The following is a 9471-nucleotide window of genomic DNA, read 5'->3' on the forward strand; positions in this document are numbered from 1 at the left end:
AGTGATAATATGGCTGATTTGTTCACAAAATCTCTACCAACGTCAACCTTCAAGAAGCTAGTGTACAAGATCGGGATGCGAAGGCTCAAGGATGTGAATTGATGCTTTCATCAGGGGGAGTTAATGCGCGTTGCACTCTTTTTCCCTTACAAGGTTTTGTCCCACTGGGTTTTCCTTAAAAGGTTTTTAACGAGGCAACCAAAAGGCATATTATTAAACATGTGTACTCTTTTTCCTTTTCTAGAATTTTTTCCCCATTGGGTTTTATTTTAGTTAAGGTTTTAATGAGGCATATTACTTATCGAGTAGACATTCAAGGGGGAGTGTTATGAATAGAATTCTATTTAGAGTGAATGTCTATCTTGTAGAGAGTTTTACTTTGTGGCTAAGTCATTTTTCTTCTATAAATAGAGGGGTCTTACCCCATTGTAAATCATCCCAAAATTTAATAGAAATTTCCTCTCTCTCTTTCTCTACAATATTGTTCTTCTACTTTTATTGTTTTATTACAGTTATTTCATTCATAAACTTCCGTTGGTTTCTGGCTTGAGGCGATTCTTTCATTAGTCTATAGGTCACTAATTCCACCTTTCAGGATGGTTACCTGCATTAATTTTTCAAGTGAATGTTATCTTACATAGAGGCGTATGTAGTGTTTAGGGGTGGTAATTTGAGCCCAAACTCATTTAACTCGCCCAACTCGCTCAGAGATTAATGGGTTGGGTTACAAACATTTTAGCTCATGGGTCAATTTGAGCTGAGCCCAAGTTAACCCATTATATTGTAAAAAATAGCACGGTATAGCCAGTTTTCGGACTGGTCATTCAAAAATAGCCAGCGTTTAAGAAGTCAATGAAAAATAGCCACTATTTTGCTGCAACAGAGACCGGTCCAGCATAATATACTGGAGTTCGATCACCTATATATGAACTCCAGCATATTATGCTGGGCCGGTATACTTTGATGACTCCAGTATAATATACTGGAGACTGGAGCACCGGTGCTCCAAACTCCAGTATATTATACTGGACAATTATACTTGCTGGAACTCCAGTATATTATGTTGGAGTTCTAGTGTACTTATGCTGGAACTCCATCATATTATGCTGGAGTTCCAGCATACTTATCCTGGAACTCCAGTATAATATGATGGAGTTTATGTATACTTATGCTGGAACTCCAGTATAATATACTGGCGTATTTTCCTGGTTTTGAACAGTATTTTCGCTCATATTTATCTTTACATGAAAAATGGCTAAATTTCGATTACTTTTGAAACTGGACTATTTTTGAACGACCAGTTGTAAATCTGGCTATTTTTGAATTTCTCCCATTATATTTTATAGCTCATTCTGACCCATTAAGTGGCCCAAATACAACTCATGAAACTCATCCAAAACAAAAGGTATTTCAACCTAACTTATATAGAAATTTATTTAGTTGCCCCAATTTTTTTTATTTTTTTTTCAATTTTATGTTCTTTTGTTTTTCTGCACCATCCACTCACCCTCTTCCCCCAAAAACCCCCTCCCCTCAATTTTTTTTTAACTTTTTTTTTGTCTTTTCAATTTTCTGTTTTTTTTTTCTGCACCACCCCCTCCCCCCCCCCCCTCTCAAATTACTTTTTTTGAATTTTTGATTTTCTGTTATTTTTTCTGTACCACCCATCCACCCTCCCTCCCCCCAAAAAAAATTTCAACTTACACATTTTAAGGTAAAAGATTTTTTTATGCAAGATGAGCATGGTTCTAAAAAATGAGTCAAGTTGGACGGGTTGGGTTATGACCCATTGTTTAACCCATCTTAGCCCAAGTACACTTTGGGCTGGGTTGGGCAATAACCCATTTATTGACTGAACCCATCTTGACCCGCCCAAATTCAGCCCAACCCGCCCATTTGCCACCCCTAGTAGTGTTATAGTACCGAGTTCATCTGAACCTGGTATTTTCGATACGGAGTATATATTTAGTATAAAAATTCAGTAAAATTGAAACATATAATGGGTATGAACCCATAACTTTAAAAATATAATAAGTTCAATACTAAGAATTCGTAAAGGCTGAACCCATAGAATTAAAATCCTGGATCCGCCACTGATCTTACAATGTCAGTGGATAAAAGCTAAACATTTTGCTAAATTGCCTTATTACTCTCTCAGTCGATAGTGAACTATAACTACTGATATAATATCATGACAAGAAGAAATTCCTAAATGGGGGACTGGCGTCGAGAACAACACATTTCCTTCCCAGAAAGGTAACACTAACTGCTATTGATTCTCTCCTGCAATAAGACATGGCTCAAGCTGTTGAAATGTCGTGGAGAACATTCTGCATCTAAGCAAATGATCAGCATGGACATTTACTCTATGTTGATTGTGACAATCTTCTTTGGTCTTCCACGTGAAGGCTCCGGCTGGTTATTGCTATTTGGTCTCAGACCTCCAAATGGATTTCCAAACCCAGGATTCCAGTTCGTTAACGAATGATTACTTGTTCCTGCAAAATGCACAATGCAAAGTATGCATGAGTATTGGATATAGATTAGGATGAAAGTGGCAACAACCCTGGGGCCGAAAAACCATGTTTTAAAAGGGCACGGATCTTTTTGTAGATTATTTCCTGAGCCAGCTCTTTCCTCAAAACAAAGATCATTATTACATGCTAGTAAGTTTTACTACACAGGCATGTTACGTGTTCGATATTGTCCCCATTTATAGAACTATATGTCCAATATGGTGAGATGAGAAAACAACAAAAGGAGCAAGCAAGTCAAGAGCATCTCAAACCCTTGCATATGTTAGGTCACCTTAGTACGACCATATACGTGTTAAGTGTCTCGCACTAGATGTAAAGAACATCTAAAAGGCTTATAAAGTTATTGTGTCATTCGTTCATACTAGATTAATATTTTGGGTTCGATACTTAAGTTCTTCTGCATTAGTATCAGAGTCAACTTTTGATAAGCCTGTGTCATATTCCTAAATTTGCATTCAAGTCTATGTATGAATCACAAAGATCGAATTACACATGCAGAAGCATGTTGGGATATACAAGTGGCCTATGGTGCAGAAGGTTGTTGAGATATATAAGATCTCACATTCGGTGTAAAAGAGCACCCAAAGACAATTTATATACATCTTGAGTCAATCCACCCATTGTTTTAACCTATTGCTTTACAATTTTATATACAATATTTAAAGTGCATAGTAGATTTTAGATATATACAATCTACGTGTCCTATAAAGCTTGGAATTCCATTTGGACATTGTCAATCCAAGACGATGTAGATCATACAAGATACCATTATCACTTGGCCATGTTTCATAATGTCCATCCTTTTTTCTACAAGTATTTATCTTTATCTTTCAATTAGAAATAGTCATACATGTTAACTAGAAATAACATTATCTCTTAGCAAGAAATATGTTTAATCTAACACTCTTGTCAAAAGTTCTGATTGTTCATTGGAACTATTAACCCGTCTCCCTTATCCCCTCCTTTCTCCAATCTCCCCCCCCCCCCCCTTCTTTCTTCTCCCCTCTCTCATTTCTTACCCTCTTTTGCTTTTCCACTTCTGATACTACATAAACCTAAGCAATTTTGTATAGATGATTTGACTTGTCATAACTAAGAATGAATATGGGCAACAAATGTTTGCTTAATGCTTTCCACTCCATTATGTTGTCAAATCATGAGCAAAGTGTCGAACCTAAGTACTTGGAATCAACAAGAGATTACCAGCAGATATTCCTACAGTATTTTCTGCCAGTTCTAGCACTGAAGGAAGCAACCATGACTGGCTTCTAGAATCTTAGCGAGACACAAATATTCAAAACAAGTCAATTTCCAAAATGGATCTTACTATTGAACTAATTTCTAGTTTAGGACCACAATAAAACCTGCAAAACTTTTTACTAAAAATAAACTGCCACTAAACAAAAGTCGTGCTAAATATAACTTATAAATTATAATCATACCTTGCCAAGGATCTTTTACTCTTAAAAGGGGTTTCGTTTTTTTTTTTTTTTGGTAATTAAATTTTTAATTGATCACCAAGTACGGAATTTACAAAACCAAGCTGAACTAACACAACCAGCCATCCAAAACGACAAGAACTAGTAAAACTAAAGCACTCTGCCTGTACTTGATGGATTGAGAGCTCACCTCCTAGGGAGGATATCTCCCAATCAATAAATTAGTTACACAGAAAGGAAACGCATCTATCAATCAGCACTACAGTAAAACTCCACGATTGCACCAGACTTCTAATCCCTGGGGAAGCTCTAACAGTACATAGATAAGCAATGTTTCTAGTAATACTGACTACTTCTCTACTGATTCCTTCAAATATCCTTTGGTTTCTTTCCATCCAAACAGCATGACTGACTTCTACATAAATCATTCTAAAGACTTGAGCTGATTGCGATCTGCCCTTGGCACTCTTGACAGCCCATTGTATTTGCTGCTAACATGTAGCTGCTGAAAAGGGTTGACTCTTCGTCCAAACCTAAAGCTTTAGTAAATCTATAATTTCCATATAAGTGATCTCTACATTCATGTTGAGTTTGACAGAGAGCACAAGAGATCTACCCGTACATCCCAGCTAGCAAGCCTACCTGCAGTAACTTGCCGTGGAACATTAACCACATTATTTAAAGTGTGTTCCTTTTAAATAACCTAAAGTAACTTAATTTGAGGGATAACATCTTTTGTTCTCACACGAATATCCTTATAACTACTGAAAATTGAGAGAATAAATGAAGTAAAATGTTAGAAGATATTTAGCTTAATATAGCATATAGTATTCTTCCAAATTCTGTCGGATTTAGAAATATTTATGTTTGGTTATTCTTCTTATTTAGTGACTCTCCTTATATCATGTAATCCAAACTTGTCTTACTTCTAGTAGCCTAAACTCCTTTATATGGAACTGCTTAAATATCATCTACAATCAATTCAATACAAGATCTCTCTTCTTTCCACCTATTTCACATAGTATTAGAGCCTTTTGGATCTTGGTAGTGACATAAATAACTTCACCCTACGGTGGATGGTCTTACACCTGTATCGACAAAGTTTTTCATTCTTTTCATAATTTCACTACTCTTATCTCCTATCTGTAACCAGTTCGGGTGCATCATTCTTTCCTACTATCACTTTCAACATTGTTTTGGTACCATGTGTCACGTTTCGATGTTCACATTAGTCCAGGAGTGATATTATTAGTCCACATCTATAATCTTGTCAAGTCGACAGCCATCCCAGTTAACTGACATATCATCATCACAACAAGTCAACATCTCTAGTCAGCATCATATATCAGTGTTACATCTCTACCAAGTCAACGTCATGAATAGCCAGGACTTGGCCAAGGCGCCAAGCTGGCAGTACTTGTTTTTGTTCATAGCTCTAGTTAGGCCGGCAGCAGCATGTCCTCAAATACAGCCATGTTTCACAGCTTCACTTTGGTGTCACAAACTAGTTGTTTTTGTGTCAGGGCATTGCCAAGTTATCATTTCTTGCATATTCAACTTGACTTTTAAGTTATAATTTGCAAACTGAAGTTGCTTCATTACCTTGACTTTGGAAAAGTTGGTTTGAAGTTGAGAATATTTATGTCATAACATATTAGGATACATCCAGATTAATAGTATAGAACATTCTTAATTCTGTCACAATTAATAATCTCCGTACTTAGGTAATTTCCCCTAATAACAATACTTATTTCATGTAGCTTAAACTTATCTAATTCCGAGTAGCATAAAACTCCAAAAGAGGAGCCGTTATTGTCTACAATTAGTTCAATACAAGTTATTTCTACAATGTCGAAATGATTCTTAAAGTATTATTTATTTGCGGAGAAATTGAGCATATATGCAGGAAGAATGACCTATCTTAATCTGTGTCTTTCCTTAAAATGTGTTTGGTCAATTTGAAATAAGTCTGTACTATCACTACCTAATGAATAAAACTTATTTGGCCTATCTGCATGGAGAACATCCTCGTCAAATAAGGTCATTTAGTGTCTAACAGCTATAAGATACACATAGGTAGGGGAAAATCCAACTCTGACAAAAACGTAGGGTACAAACAAATGGAGCCCATCAACATACATACCAATAAACTCTTTAACAAGAATAGAGGAAGGCATATATTTCAGTCTAACCTGCATTTGCATGAAGATCAAACCCATTGTTCCAACCGGGCAGATGCTTATCAGCATTCCCTTTCCAAGTCTGTTCAAATCTAGCTAATTCATCTGGACGATAATAAGTAAAATTACATGACATTTAATCCACTGTTCAGTTAGACCTAAAAACCGAACATCTAGGTATACTACCTTCTTCTATATTATGCAAAGTCTGCACTGAGTTCACCTTGCCCTCAGAATCAAGCTTCCTTGTGAGTGAGTGTCCCTGCAAGTGGCAAGAATGAATAAGACACTTATGGCTTGTATTTTACCAATTATGTTGCTATTGCCAAAAGTTGGAAATCAAATGTTAACAGAGAAAAATAGATTCGGTCAAAACTCAGTGAACATCATTCGACTATGCTATTAAGAGCAAAACAATGTGGTTGCAGTTATCAAGCTCTGAATCTCTTTTCCCACCACAGGGACAAAGTGGTGGGAAGTCCTGTAAATTCCGGAAGTTTAGATGAGACAGAATGACCTTTTAGCGTGTGCACATGAATACTAAACATACAGATAGTTAGATACTGAAGGACAACATACTAAACGAGGAAGAACTATGCCTTTAAGTTAAAACTAAAGGACAACATACTCCATCGCTTCCCGTCCTACGTGTGGTAGTGGCAGTGTAATATGACCCATTTATCCCACCATATGTTACTCTTCAATAGCTAACACTCTTGAGTCTGGGCTTTTGCTCCTTCATTTTTCTTCGCTTTCAACCTATGAGCCACGTCTTTGCTTATGCTTTTGCTCTTGTTATGATCTGCTACATAAGCACAGTGCATTCGCACCAATTAGAATGCTATAAAAATTATCGACAAAAACATACAACTCAGGGACAAAGGAAACAAACTAGAACTAACACTTACCATCAGGTTGGTCATCAGGGTGCTCAACGAGTAGATTTGCGTTACTATAAGCATTAGTTTGAGCTTTTTTTTACTCATTCTGGAACCATTAACACCACAATTTTCCTCTTCTGCTTCTCTCCCTACATCTCCCTCATCATCCGTATCTAGCTCTATAATGACCGGCCCCTTTGATTTATCAGCTGGCTTTGAATCAGCTGGTGGAGTTCTATGAGATAACATGGACGACTCTGACGAGTTGTCAGGGGGAAAAGTCACGGAGGAGTCATCAGATGGATCTTTTCTTCCAAAAATCCGGGACATCATGCCTCGAAGTCTATCAAACGGACTACTGGAGTTGTTAGAATTGTCTCTACCATCTCCTTCTCCCTGCATATTTTTCTAATTTACCTCTGAATTCCAGATTAGAACTTCAGAACATCATCTATAAAATAGAGATACAGTTTTTACAAAGAATAAAACACCAATTTAGTATATTAAAGCATAATGATCATAGATCCTTGTATGTGACAATTTGAGTAAGCAGTAGATAAGAAACAACAGAAGTTAATAATCGATTATGTAACCTGCATAAAAACCTTGTCAATGTTTGAAAAAAATAAGCATACATTTTCTTTACAATCTAAAGTTTAAGGTTGCCATATTGCTAATTGATGATAGATTTTGCAAAAGCAGAAAGTAATAAATGTTTAAGATACTTCATGCATTCGCATGTATCCCCTAGAATTTGATTCTCGGCAAATCTATAGGGATCATCCTCCTCCCCTACATAGACATGTAATTACTTATACAAAATACACACACTAAAAAAATTCAGTTCCTTTCATTCAATAATCACTGCGTAGCTGATGCAGAACGTGCCATTTCGATTATCAGAAAATAACTGAATGAAATAAGAAACGATGAAACGCTACACAAGATTACCGGTTTCTTTTACAACAACAACTACTATGCATCAGGCTCAAACAAGTTGGGGTCGACTCTATGAATCTCCGCTATCCATGTCACTCCACTCATGGTATCTCAATCCAATATTACACAAAGGCAACAACAACAAAAACAACAACACCTCAGTCACAGACAAACTAGAGTCAGCTATATGAATCCTACTGACCATCTTTCTCCATTTAAATTCATCTTGGGCCAACATCATACAAAATAAAAATAAATTAAAAAGTACTAGAGATTCTCTATATTTTCTAACGAATATGGTCATTCGTAGTTTTATCTATATCTTAAAGTCTCTTAATGTCCGCATCTCTGCTATGCTTCTTTCAACAGTCAAGATTTGCTATTCATTCCATTCATTTAATTATCGAATTTGGAAAGAAAATAAACATGACCAACCGCCCGTATCATTATTTCTAACAATTCTACTAGCATTTTTCTAGAATTGGATCATCATTAATGCCAGAGAAGTTGAAGAAATGCATGAAATTCTCGATCACATTCGGAGTATTTACGTATTAATAAACACAAATGAATAAAGATGATGATGACAGATAAATTTACCTTGGATAGAGAGTTGAATTCGGGACGGATTTGAAGAAGTCAGAGGAGATAACAAACTGTTCAGTGAGAAAAAATAATGGCTGGGAAGAGCACTGATTTTTATGTATATATACGGAAGTGGGGAGAGAGTGACGCATGTCAAGAGCCTAGATCCTTCCCTTTTGACTCTATACGTATTGAACTAAGGTCGTACGATAGGAAAGAAGTGAGGATAAAAAATAAAAAATAAAAAATAAAAAAAATAATAAAAGAAAGTTACCGTCAACCCATGTAAGCTAGTAGTATAAAAGTTAGCCAATTCATAAAATATTAGCCAATTAGTTATTTATAATAAAAAATATCAATTTTTTATTTTTATTTGAATGAATATTATTGGAACAGATTTGATACACCTTAAAAAGTTTAAACCTCAATTTTGAGATGAATAGGTAGAGTTTTGAGTGGGTGGTTTGAATTGAAAATTTCAAGTAGAAAATGAATATGGAAAAAGATAATATGTGTATCATACTGTGTATCACATATGTAGGGGTGGCAAACGGGCGGGTCTGATCGGATATGGGACGGGTCAAAAACAGGTAATGAAAAATGAATAAATTATCCCGATCTATATTTAATACGGCTAAAAAATGAGTTAACCGCCGGATAATATAAATATCCATATTATCTATGGTTTCTTGAATATGATAACTTTTGGGAGAATTCCAAGTGTCCCAAACTTGAGGAACCTCCAATTTGAAGCTTTACAAATATAAAAGTTAAACTCATTAGTTATCCATTTTCTAAATGAATAATTTATCCATATTTGATCCGTTTTTAAAAAGTTCATTATTCAACTCATTTTTTAGTGGCTAATATGGGTGGTTAACAGTTTTCTTTTAACCATTTTGCCACCACC

The 9471-nt window shown here is 35.7% G+C and overlaps 1 long non-coding RNA gene across 4 annotated transcripts; it reads right to left on the bottom strand.

Annotated features, from left to right (window-relative positions):
* Positions 1–1987: 1987 nt before the first annotated feature.
* On the bottom strand, positions 1988–8654 carry LOC104244130 (uncharacterized). 4 transcript variants are annotated; one of them, XR_715406.2, is made up of 6 exons: positions 8577–8654; positions 7065–7433; positions 6785–6958; positions 6343–6418; positions 6169–6261; positions 1988–2498 (listed from the first exon to the last, which is right to left on the bottom strand). It is a non-coding gene; the product is annotated as an uncharacterized lncRNA (long non-coding RNA). The 4 variants fall into 4 exon arrangements; XR_715404.2 differs by having other exon boundaries at positions 7065–7456; XR_715405.2 differs by having other exon boundaries at positions 7065–7445; positions 8577–8638.
* Between the last annotated feature and the right edge of the window lie 817 nt (positions 8655–9471).

The sequence above is a fragment of the Nicotiana sylvestris genome, chromosome 8 (genome assembly GCF_000393655.2).
Source record: "Nicotiana sylvestris chromosome 8, ASM39365v2, whole genome shotgun sequence".
NCBI lineage: Eukaryota > Viridiplantae > Streptophyta > Magnoliopsida > Solanales > Solanaceae > Nicotiana > Nicotiana sylvestris.